The 10,266-nt window shown below is 32.8% G+C and overlaps 1 long non-coding RNA gene across 1 annotated transcript in view; it reads right to left on the bottom strand.

Annotated features, from left to right (window-relative positions):
- LOC132907129 (uncharacterized) overlaps positions 1–10,266 on the bottom strand; it is a 110,619-nt gene that overhangs the window by 68,073 nt on the left and 32,280 nt on the right. The window lies entirely within an intron of this gene.

A 10,266-nucleotide genomic window follows, 5' to 3' on the forward strand; every position in this document is an offset into this window, starting at 1 on the left:
TTTACAATGAATTTTCATTGAGAATTATAAGTAAATTATTCTAGCGTGGTAAATTATTCTTACCTGAATAATAAATGATTATCGTATGTTTGATTCTAGCTGAATCTAATGTTTAAATCTAGAGGGTAATGTCTTTTTAGCCTGTGCATCTGATCCGTCGTGTCAAGTAATTGGGTAACTAAGTGGGTTCTTTTTTTTTTTTTATTTTAGTTTGGTTATTTTACAATTTGTCCTTATGGACATTTGGTAAAGTTTTTTTTTTTTTTTTATTTTATTTTGGTTATTTTACAATTTGTCCTTATGGACATTTGGTAAAGTTTTTTTTTTTTTTTTTATTTTATTTTGGTTATTTTACAATTTGTCCTTATGGACATTTGGTAAAGTTTTTTTTTTTTTTTTTTTATTTTATTTTGGTTATTTTACAATTTGTCCTTATGGACATTTGGTAAAGTTTTTTTTTTTTTTATTTTATTTTGGTTATTTTACAATTTGTCCTTATGGACATTTGGTAAAGTTTTTTTTTTTTTTATTTTATTTTGGTTATTTTACAATTTGTCCTTATGGACATTTGGTAAAGTTTTTTTTTTTTTTTTTATTTTATTTTGGTTATTTTACAATTTGTCCTTATGGACATTTGGTAAAGTGTTATATCTTATTGGTGAAAAAAATAAAAAAAAATAAAATAAAAATAAATATAGCATGTGGGTGGCTACCCCCAGCGGGGTGCCAGCTTCGTTTTTTCTAAGTTATATCTTTTATGTCTAAGTGGGTTTTGGTGATTGTTAATTCTTGGTACATCTTCTTATATATCTTCTTATGGTATATCTATTACTGAATTTGGATATTTCTTCTTTAACTGTAGGCATCTCAAGGTCGCGATGGAAAGATCGTATATTTGGCGTGGAATTTTATACAGCGATGTACGAAGGTTGTTATTTTCGAAGGTTTAGGATTCTGTTTCAGAAAAATTTCTATTTACGAGTTACTCTTAAATTGGTATCATCGAGATTAATTCTGGAATTTTTAATTTGATGTAACTTTATTCCCAGACATTTAAAATATCACGGACAATTTAAAATATAAAATAAAATAGTTTGATAACATAACGTGTTTGAATGTCTGATAGTAAAGGAAACGGTTGTTATCTAATGGCTCGCAGCGTATGCCATTGCTTTACACAGGGAACGCGTAACATTCGGGTCATCGGTTTGCTTCAAATTTTCTGCATAGTCGACGCATATTCTCTATAACAATGACTCGAAGATGCAAAATACGTTGTAGAAAATTTCTTAGAGTATTCATACCTTTTATCGATAACGTGAACGAATTTAACAATGTGTATAATATATCGAAAAATAAGGAATTCATTTTCTACCCGTATATTTCACACGTACCCTCGTTCAACCGAAGAAAAATGAAGTTCGAGTTTGAGAGCTGTGCTAAGACTATTTAATTATTCTAGAAACGAATGAGAAAACGTTATTCTTCGAACAGAACAGACACGACGCTGCCGTAAAGAACATGTCACGACGATCGATAAGACGTAAGAAATAGGAAATTCAAATAGGTATCATTGGCGCCAAGTAATTAACGAACGTTGGCTATGTCGAACACGTGTGTAAACGCAGTGCGTGTGCACAGAAAAGAAACTGCTTAGAATCGCTAATTTCTCATCGAGTCGTCGAATACAGGTTACCAAGGGACAATCGCATTCTGATTTCGATTTTTCTGTTTCGTCAGTGTGTCATGGAGATTTTGTACTCGGCTTTTAGTTACCGAAAAAGTTCGATCGTATCGCCGTCGATTTAAATATCCGGTAGACGTAATCGCGTAGAGAATAAAAATTAAACGCTTTGTAAATCTTGTTGGATCAATGGCTTCGTTAATATTCCTTATTTACATGGAACTAACTAGGTGCAAAGGAAGCTACGATTGCTCGACAAGGCGAACCAAAATTAAGGGAAATTAATATTAGGGAATGACGCGATTTTGTAATCGATTGACTAACGTGGAAGTGGGGAATGATATCTCACCGGTTTGCGAATGCGCGAGAAAGTTAATTTGTTAACGTGTGGTGAAGTTACGAATTATGATGTTGTAGAATTGCAAATGCAAATTTTTAATTTTTATTTCTAATTGAAGCATTGGTATACGAAAAGTAGGGTAATAGAATTTTGTAATATAAAACGAGAAGATACGACGGTGAACGTTTTTGACCTACTTAAAAACTATGAATGAATAGATAAGTTTGAGCAAGGGCCTGAATTAGAACTTCAAACTAACTTGACGGAAACAGGTTTTAGAGTTGATTAGAATAGAATGTCAAAATGTATTCACAGGAAATAGATTCAGGTGAAACTTCGGAAGCAGTTAATCGAGTATAAATGCTTTGGGCTAGACGATTCTTTGTACGTATTTTGGAATAAATAAAAAATTGAGAAAGATCTTCGCGCTAAGATTCAGTGTATTGAATTTGAATTAAAAGTATTTTTATATATCTGAGATAGTGTCACAGAGTTTTAAAATTGTCGTGTAATAAAATTTTTAAACTTTTAATATTTCATTCGCCCGATAATTTAAATTTTATCATTCGAACGAGCATGTAGTGCCACCTAGCAGAGCACGCGTCAACTACGTAACACGTGGCTTACGTTTACCGACTCAGCAACGCTTTAAAAATTTTATTAAAATTAATTGAAAAATTCCTAATTTACTAGTAATTTCTTTCAAGTAGTTAAGAAATATTTTAATAGCATTAACTAAATAGAGGAATCTCATGTCTATTCTGTACCTTACTTGTGTTAATATGTATGTATGGAACACCAACGGGGTACACAATAGGTGTGATATTCAATAAATTTTCACGTCCTATTATTTCGGGTGATGGTCACGTAACTCCTCATATTATTTTCGTGTCCCTCGTCACGTGGCATAGACAATCTACAGTTACCGACCTACGGTTTATGTTGGTAATACAGTATGTAGGTATCGGTAAAGTTAATGTGTTGATAAAGTAGATATTCATAACTGTTACTGTTTTATCACTCGATAGTACTTGCTCTCCTTTAATTACCTCCTTAATTTGCCAAGTATTGGTAACAGACTTTATTATTGACTAGAGGTAAAATACACTCGACACCTCAATTAAATCCACGATAAACTTGACGTTCAATCATTTAGTAAATCTGTATGCAGTCAATATTTGTGCCTGCATTTAATCATTGCAAGTGGCTGCATCGCTTTCTTTCATTCTATTCTTTATCGAAATGCGAGTGTTCAAGGCGAATGTTATTTCACTCAATCGTATATTTATCGCCTTTGACGAGTGAGTTAATTATGTACGAAATCGGTATTACAGAACACGAGACAGGTAGTCTCGTAACATGCATGCATATAATATCTATTTTGTGATTCAGTCATGGAAAATACAATTCCCCGATGATGGTTGAATCTTAAGAATACGTCGGCGATGGCGAAATCATACTGCATTCATCGATGCTGCATCATTGCTGTTCAGCAATGCAGTATGTAGGCGTAACACCATAGAGATCCCTATAATTTCTATTACGGGTATAAAAAATATTTCTACAAATTTATTCAAAAATATAACTTTCGTAACGCCCTAACATTTAATCATACGTTTCCTTCCTTAATCAAGAGTAAATATTATAAGAATTTTATCTGTTCCATTTTTCCAAAGAACTACTCACATAGACATACAATTTATTTACACTTTATACGTGAAATGTTTACATGAGATATTCAATAAACTCTTTACTCGTTCAACAGGATATTAAAAAAAAAAAAGCAAAAGTGATACACTGATCTAATAACTATTACATGACTATTAGTTCTGTTTTAATACGAAATACTATTTTCCTAATTTTATTCCGATTTTTCTTCTAATTTTCTATCAAACTTTCTAATGTATAATTCGCTCTTACTTGTGTCTCTATGATATATAGCCTAACAAAGTACCCGTTTACTATTTCGAATTACTATATACACTTACTATAAATCAATGTCCATAAATAACAATAAACCATATTTTATAATATTACGCGGCTTTTCATTGAATTAATTGGAAATAATAACCTACATGTACATCAATTCACATGTTGCACCATAAATATCGGGCACCATAAATTCTATTGAAACGCTTAAATGAAGTATAAAAGGCGGAACGTCATACACAAGCTTTAACTTATTATTTAACTTATTCTATTAGGAAGCTTCATAATTAAAATCACCACAAACAATGTTAATCTCAATATTGAAACAAACTTATAGTATACGTGACATCTTTTGTCAGAATAATTCGTTAATCACGCGTGCGAAGTTTGAATAGCTAACTGGGCGGACACTCTGTATACGTTCGTGTGTATCATCGCGCACATTGAAAATAGATAATTTCCACTAATAACAAACGATAAGCACTGCACTCGATCAATACAGGTCGATAGCGCTTTCAGTTGCAAACTGAAATTTTTACAAAATTCGCTCAACCATCGTCGAGTATTTGTCTTTTATATATTACCAATTTGTAGTTATTCTCTTCATGGAAGTATATTAAGTGTAGAACGTCTCAAAACCGGTATTCATTAATTAAAAATGTTTGTTTAATTTTTCGTCTTTGATAAATTGCACCTGTGGCGGCACTCGACATCAAAATACCACCACTCGACACTAACTTAACGTCGGACGACGACAGTGCAGTGGTTAGCGCCTAAGGTTACGAACATTCGGAATTCGATTTTTCTTCCACGACCCGAGAAACGAGAAGAAAAATACAGCAGTATCCCAGCAGAGACACCGGCGACCCGCAGCAGAACCTGTCTCACCAAACACATCAGAAACTACTGCACTATCACGGCCTATTTACCTCACAACGTTCAAGACATCATGAAGAAACGTACATAAAAGAAATATTCAGAGATGTACAATTAAATTTGTTGTGCCAAGGGAAGGAATTAATTCCAGCAACATCGTGTCTTACGCAGCTGGAAATTAAGCTGCGACTGATAGGACGTGGAATAGTTTTTCAAAGGACGAAATTATTTGAGAAAACTGACAACCGCGAAGAGAAGATTTCGATAAATTCTCATAAGGGCAACAAGTCCTGACTGTGACGTTGTTACAATCTAAATGCTGTTTATGTACGTAGTTTTGTCTGCTTGCCTGAAAGCATATCGTTGAAAATGGAAAGGCACACGTAGATATAAGATCATTTTCTGTGGAGCTGCATCTTTTCAAATGCAAAGAAAGATGTATGAAAGAAGCAGGCAACGAAGATAGTAGAAAATGAATCATGATTTCAAATATGTTGATTTCTACGACAAAAGAAGCTTTATAAAGAAAAATCTGCAAACTTCAGGATATAAAGTTTCATACATAATAGAAAATTTTATAAAAACGACGTTGAAACGAATTTAACAGATTACAGGGAAAACGTTTAATCCGATAAAGAAAGGACAATAAAATTTATATTTTATATATCATCGTTTCGATCGATTCCCTGTGCTTTAAAATCTTGTCTGTAAAAAGAGAGAAAAAAGCGTATTTTTGACATACTTTTAAAATAATTACTTGAACGTTGAATCGCTTCTGGCTTTGATAATAATTCAAAATTTATAAAACATAAATCTAGAGAGAAATAAAAGATAAAGGATAAACGGAAGCTCTCAAAATTGTGATAATTTTTTTAAATATAAAATTTTTATATCTAAATATATATTTATGAAAACGAGCTGATGTAAAGTATCTAATGCGAATGATGTTTGGATAATTTTTAATTTAGATAAATTTAAGTTTAAATAGTTTTACCAATTTTACGTTTGAATAATAATTAATCCTTGTACTTCTTAACGGTATACCGAACGACACGCTAGATATTGCGGCTAATAGCCTTCGCTATCGCTTTTAACTTCAGCGTAGTAATTTAGGGCATGCTTTGATTAAGCTGAACACGTCGACTTAAATAGGCGTGGAAATGGCATTAGTCTTGCATAATGTAAATTAAACAAGAGTTGCATACATTCTGTGTCGATTTTGCTTGTGTACGTGTAGCACACAATGCGTGCCACGTAAGTACTTATGGGAGAAGTCGTTCCACAATGAGTTGCAGAAACAAAGCTCTTTAGCCAGCCAAGTATTATATGTATGCTCCAACTATGAACTCCAAGAGAACGTCTTTTACTTGCCATCAATTAATCGATCACATTGGTTAATGTCGTTTCAATTAATGGACATTTTCTGTTCTATTAGCAGAAGTTGATACTTTGATTTCAGAAAGAGACAGGTAAACTGTTGTTTGCATTTATTTAATGAAACTAATGTAATAAAATATTAAAGTTAAAAATTAACCTTAATGGTAAAAAGATAATTATATTAGTAATGGCTGTTGTTTAATAAACATTTGTCGAGTGCGGTTGAATGGAATAATTATGATAATATTATACTTATTTGCTAAGTGTTGCATGCTCCGATTTCATGCATAGTGATATGGTCATATCTGGTGTAATAATTACATAACCCACGTGCTCATACTATATTCAATATTTCCATTCAGTTTTCGTAATACTGTAATTTCATTCTAATTGTTTTCCCTAATTTACTTACAAGATTCATTTTATGCATTATTAAATTCTTTGTCCACTTATCTTTCGCATTCTCACATATATACCACGAAAATGCAATCTAAGATAAATAACTTTTTTACACATGGCAAATTATCGTGGAGAATTAAAAAAATTCATATATTAATAAATATTTCTTTTCATAATATTTCTAGTAATATAAAATCCCTTACTAACGTAATTATTAATAATTTTAGAAACGAATGTAAACAAATTTCTAGAAATTAATAAATATTCTGAAAAATTAATACAAAAATTAAATCGATCAGAGAATCAGACATTTTAAAAAGATACTCAAATCTATACGATAGGACCAAGAAAAGTTGAAGAGACAGCACGACGACAGCATTGCCTTTTAATTAATCCACTGGAAATATTACGTGTCCCATTCCGCTAGTACAAAAGGATATGCATCCGTGGGCAAGACAGTTGCGCCGTTTGCGTGCAGCATGGCGTTTACCAAGTCATTGTACCCGGCATGCGCTGATCGTTATTACATATGCGCATTGCATTAAGGCAGGTCGCTGATGCACGTTAAGGAAGCACTTTCGCACAAGAATCAACTCCCTGCCGATTTCACTGGTTCCACGATGCTTCGTCAAAAGCGAAATCTTTCATCTTTCTCAAATCGTCGATTCTCGTGCGGAACGTCGACGAACGTCGTTATTAATATGATTGCTTTATGACTTGACCGAATCCCGCAACGCTGCTTTCTACGTTTCGTTTTAAATAATTTTCTAAGCAAAGAGATATTTCACTTAATAACGCGCTTTCACCTTCTGGTAGAAATCTATGAAATACCATTTATTATAATTTCCGAACATGTGATCGTAACAGATCGGTACATTCACCGTGGCTAAGTTTCTTTCTGACGAATCTCGTTAATTTTTGATATATGAATGTTATAATGCGTTAGGATTAGGTAGAAGATAGATAAGAATGACTCATAAATTATTTCGAATTTTAATTAATCATTTTAATACAATTTCCTAATTAATTGAGCGAGTAATATTATCGATATTTGAATATCGAACGTTTTAATTTTCTGTTAAATATCATTTTTAAACATTACAAGTCCTTTCTCCGAGACACAAAAAATTTCAGGATCGTAGCAAGTTTAATTGGTTGCTTGCATATCACAAAGTCAATTTCTAATTATACCTTTCCTCTGGATATTAGCTTTTATTTTGCAAGCGTATTGATTAAAGAAATCGTTGTTCTTTAGATGAAAATAAGCAGATAAGCATGAAAAATTGCGGATCTTTGGTCGAGAGCATTAGATTTACGTGCGAATAGCGGTCGCACGTGCGATTGTCCGCCGTCCTTCGAAGAAAGGTTTCACCACGTGACTTACTTGAGGAACAAAAAGGAACCATCGATCGCGCCGCTATTTACGTCGGGTAACTCGATCGTTAAAATTGCTCGCCAACCCTCCGTTTTCTTTTTTATTGTCGATCATTTAAATAATTCATACGCAAAAATTATTCGCCGTTCGGTGAATACAAATCACCGGTTAATTTGATTCTTTTCGGGGACAGCTTCGAACCATTTCGATTTTGTTCCAGTTTTTCCCTCGCGTTTCACTCTTCACGTCGTGAAAAAGGAATATGTCGAACGATTGCCACTTAATGATAGTTGCAGAAATGTTCGGAATTTACATTTCATGGCGAAGGAATGCACCGTGCAATAATTCTCTCAGTTTAGAATATTTATATCCAAATAAAAAAGGAAAATAAATCAAAAATAACCATGTTAATTCTTATATGACAAGAATATATGACTATTATTTGTTTTTTAAATAAGCCATAAATCTACAACGTTTTATAACAGACGAACAACGTTGGTTTAATCATTGAGTTCATCTTAATTAATTTTAATTAATGCAATTTTTCTATGTAATTAACGTTTCCAATATTTTGTAAATGTTCAAAAGGGTTACAACAACGCATATTTAATCCCAAAATCAAGTGGAAAGATAGTTTCGATATGAAATTGGTTGACGACGCATTGAATTTTAAAATTGCTCTGCTATATATTATTCTCGTAATTCTTTAGCAACGAAATACATACTGAGAAGCTTCTGCAGAAAGAAATATAAAAATTTTAAACTTTTTCTGGCTTCGTTCGAATTTATTCATGATCTACGCTACAACATGCCATTATTCCCTCGACTGAATTAGAAGATGACTCCTTGCTCCGCCTTGCTCTTTCAACGATATTCTGGCTACACCATATGGTTGCTTTTTGAAGACTGAAACGAGTTAATTTTCACCGTGGTACTGTGTAATTTTGCATCTCGCGCTACCTGCACTCGCTTTTTACGTTCGTTGCTTCGGTATCACGGCGCGTTATTACCAGCGATTACCCAACGAATTCAACTTGGTAACGAGTTTCAATCCGAGTGAACATGATATGTGGATATTAATATTTATAGATCTGTTCATACCTGCTTTTCTTTGGCGGATTTTTCTTCTTGCTGTTGACGTGAACAGACTGGTGATTGCAAGCACGCTCTAAGTCTAGATAGTCTTAAATTAACATCGTTTTCATGTTATTATAATTTTTCCATTATTCCAAGCGATGTATTGAAACATCAGTTTTGTTAGTTGTAATTTGAAGAAATTTCCAGTTGATAATGAGATTTTGACAATTCTTGACTGACTTTAACTTCATTTGCATAACCTGCTGTATCGCCTGATATAAATGGCACAAAATCGGTACAACGGAAAGGCGAATAGTTAAACTTATATATTTTTTTCATCGAATAGAAAAAAATGTAATTTCTATGTAGTTAGGCTATACTTTATTTTATAAAAGTGGGTGCATGTTATTTTCAAATTAAGAAGCTCTACTTTATGCGATGCTACCTTCTCGAAGGTAATTTAGGTAAATTACTAGGGAGCAAGGGTACGTAGACGTGTCTCTAAGCAAAGGTACATCTACTAGAATACTGTTGTAGTTTTTGTGTTCTAAAAAATCAATTTGGAAAGCACGCGAAGCATGCACGTACTTCATTAAAACTTAATTAAATGGACCTTACCATAGGATTATGTATATAATATGCTCACGTAATTAACGTGGGCGGTCATGCATGTCATCTTCAGTTTGATCATTTATCTTAAGTTCTGCTTCTTTGGAACATAATTTGTCTTTGTTTTGAAATTAATAGTAACCGAATCAATTTATTAGTCAATTTAAATTCGATAATGGAACAATTATTTGAGAAAGTATATTAAAGTTATGTCGTGAAGTAGAACTCGTGAAAGCGTGTATTACATTTCCCTACACTATAAGTAGTACGTTATCGAAGACGAATGTTTATAAGTATAATAGAGTAATACTGAACGGATGTCGATAGAAACAGAAACAGTGTAACAAGGTACAAAGCTGCTCAGTAAATCACGCTATTACTGTTTTTTTTCCCTTCGAGCAACCGTAGAAACAAGTTCATCGATCAAGAAGCAATGAATCATGAATTACGAAATGTTGCACGTACACAGTGCAAATGCATGACGGAAATATTCTGCAAGAATTAACATTGCATCGTGAATTTTTGGAAATTTAATAAAAAATTTGATTCGTTTGTACCTGCGCCACGGTATTTTATCGAGTGTGAAAATATAAAATCGTT

The sequence above is a fragment of the Bombus pascuorum genome, chromosome 5, assembly GCF_905332965.1.
Source record: "Bombus pascuorum chromosome 5, iyBomPasc1.1, whole genome shotgun sequence".
Lineage (NCBI taxonomy): Eukaryota > Metazoa > Arthropoda > Insecta > Hymenoptera > Apidae > Bombus > Bombus pascuorum.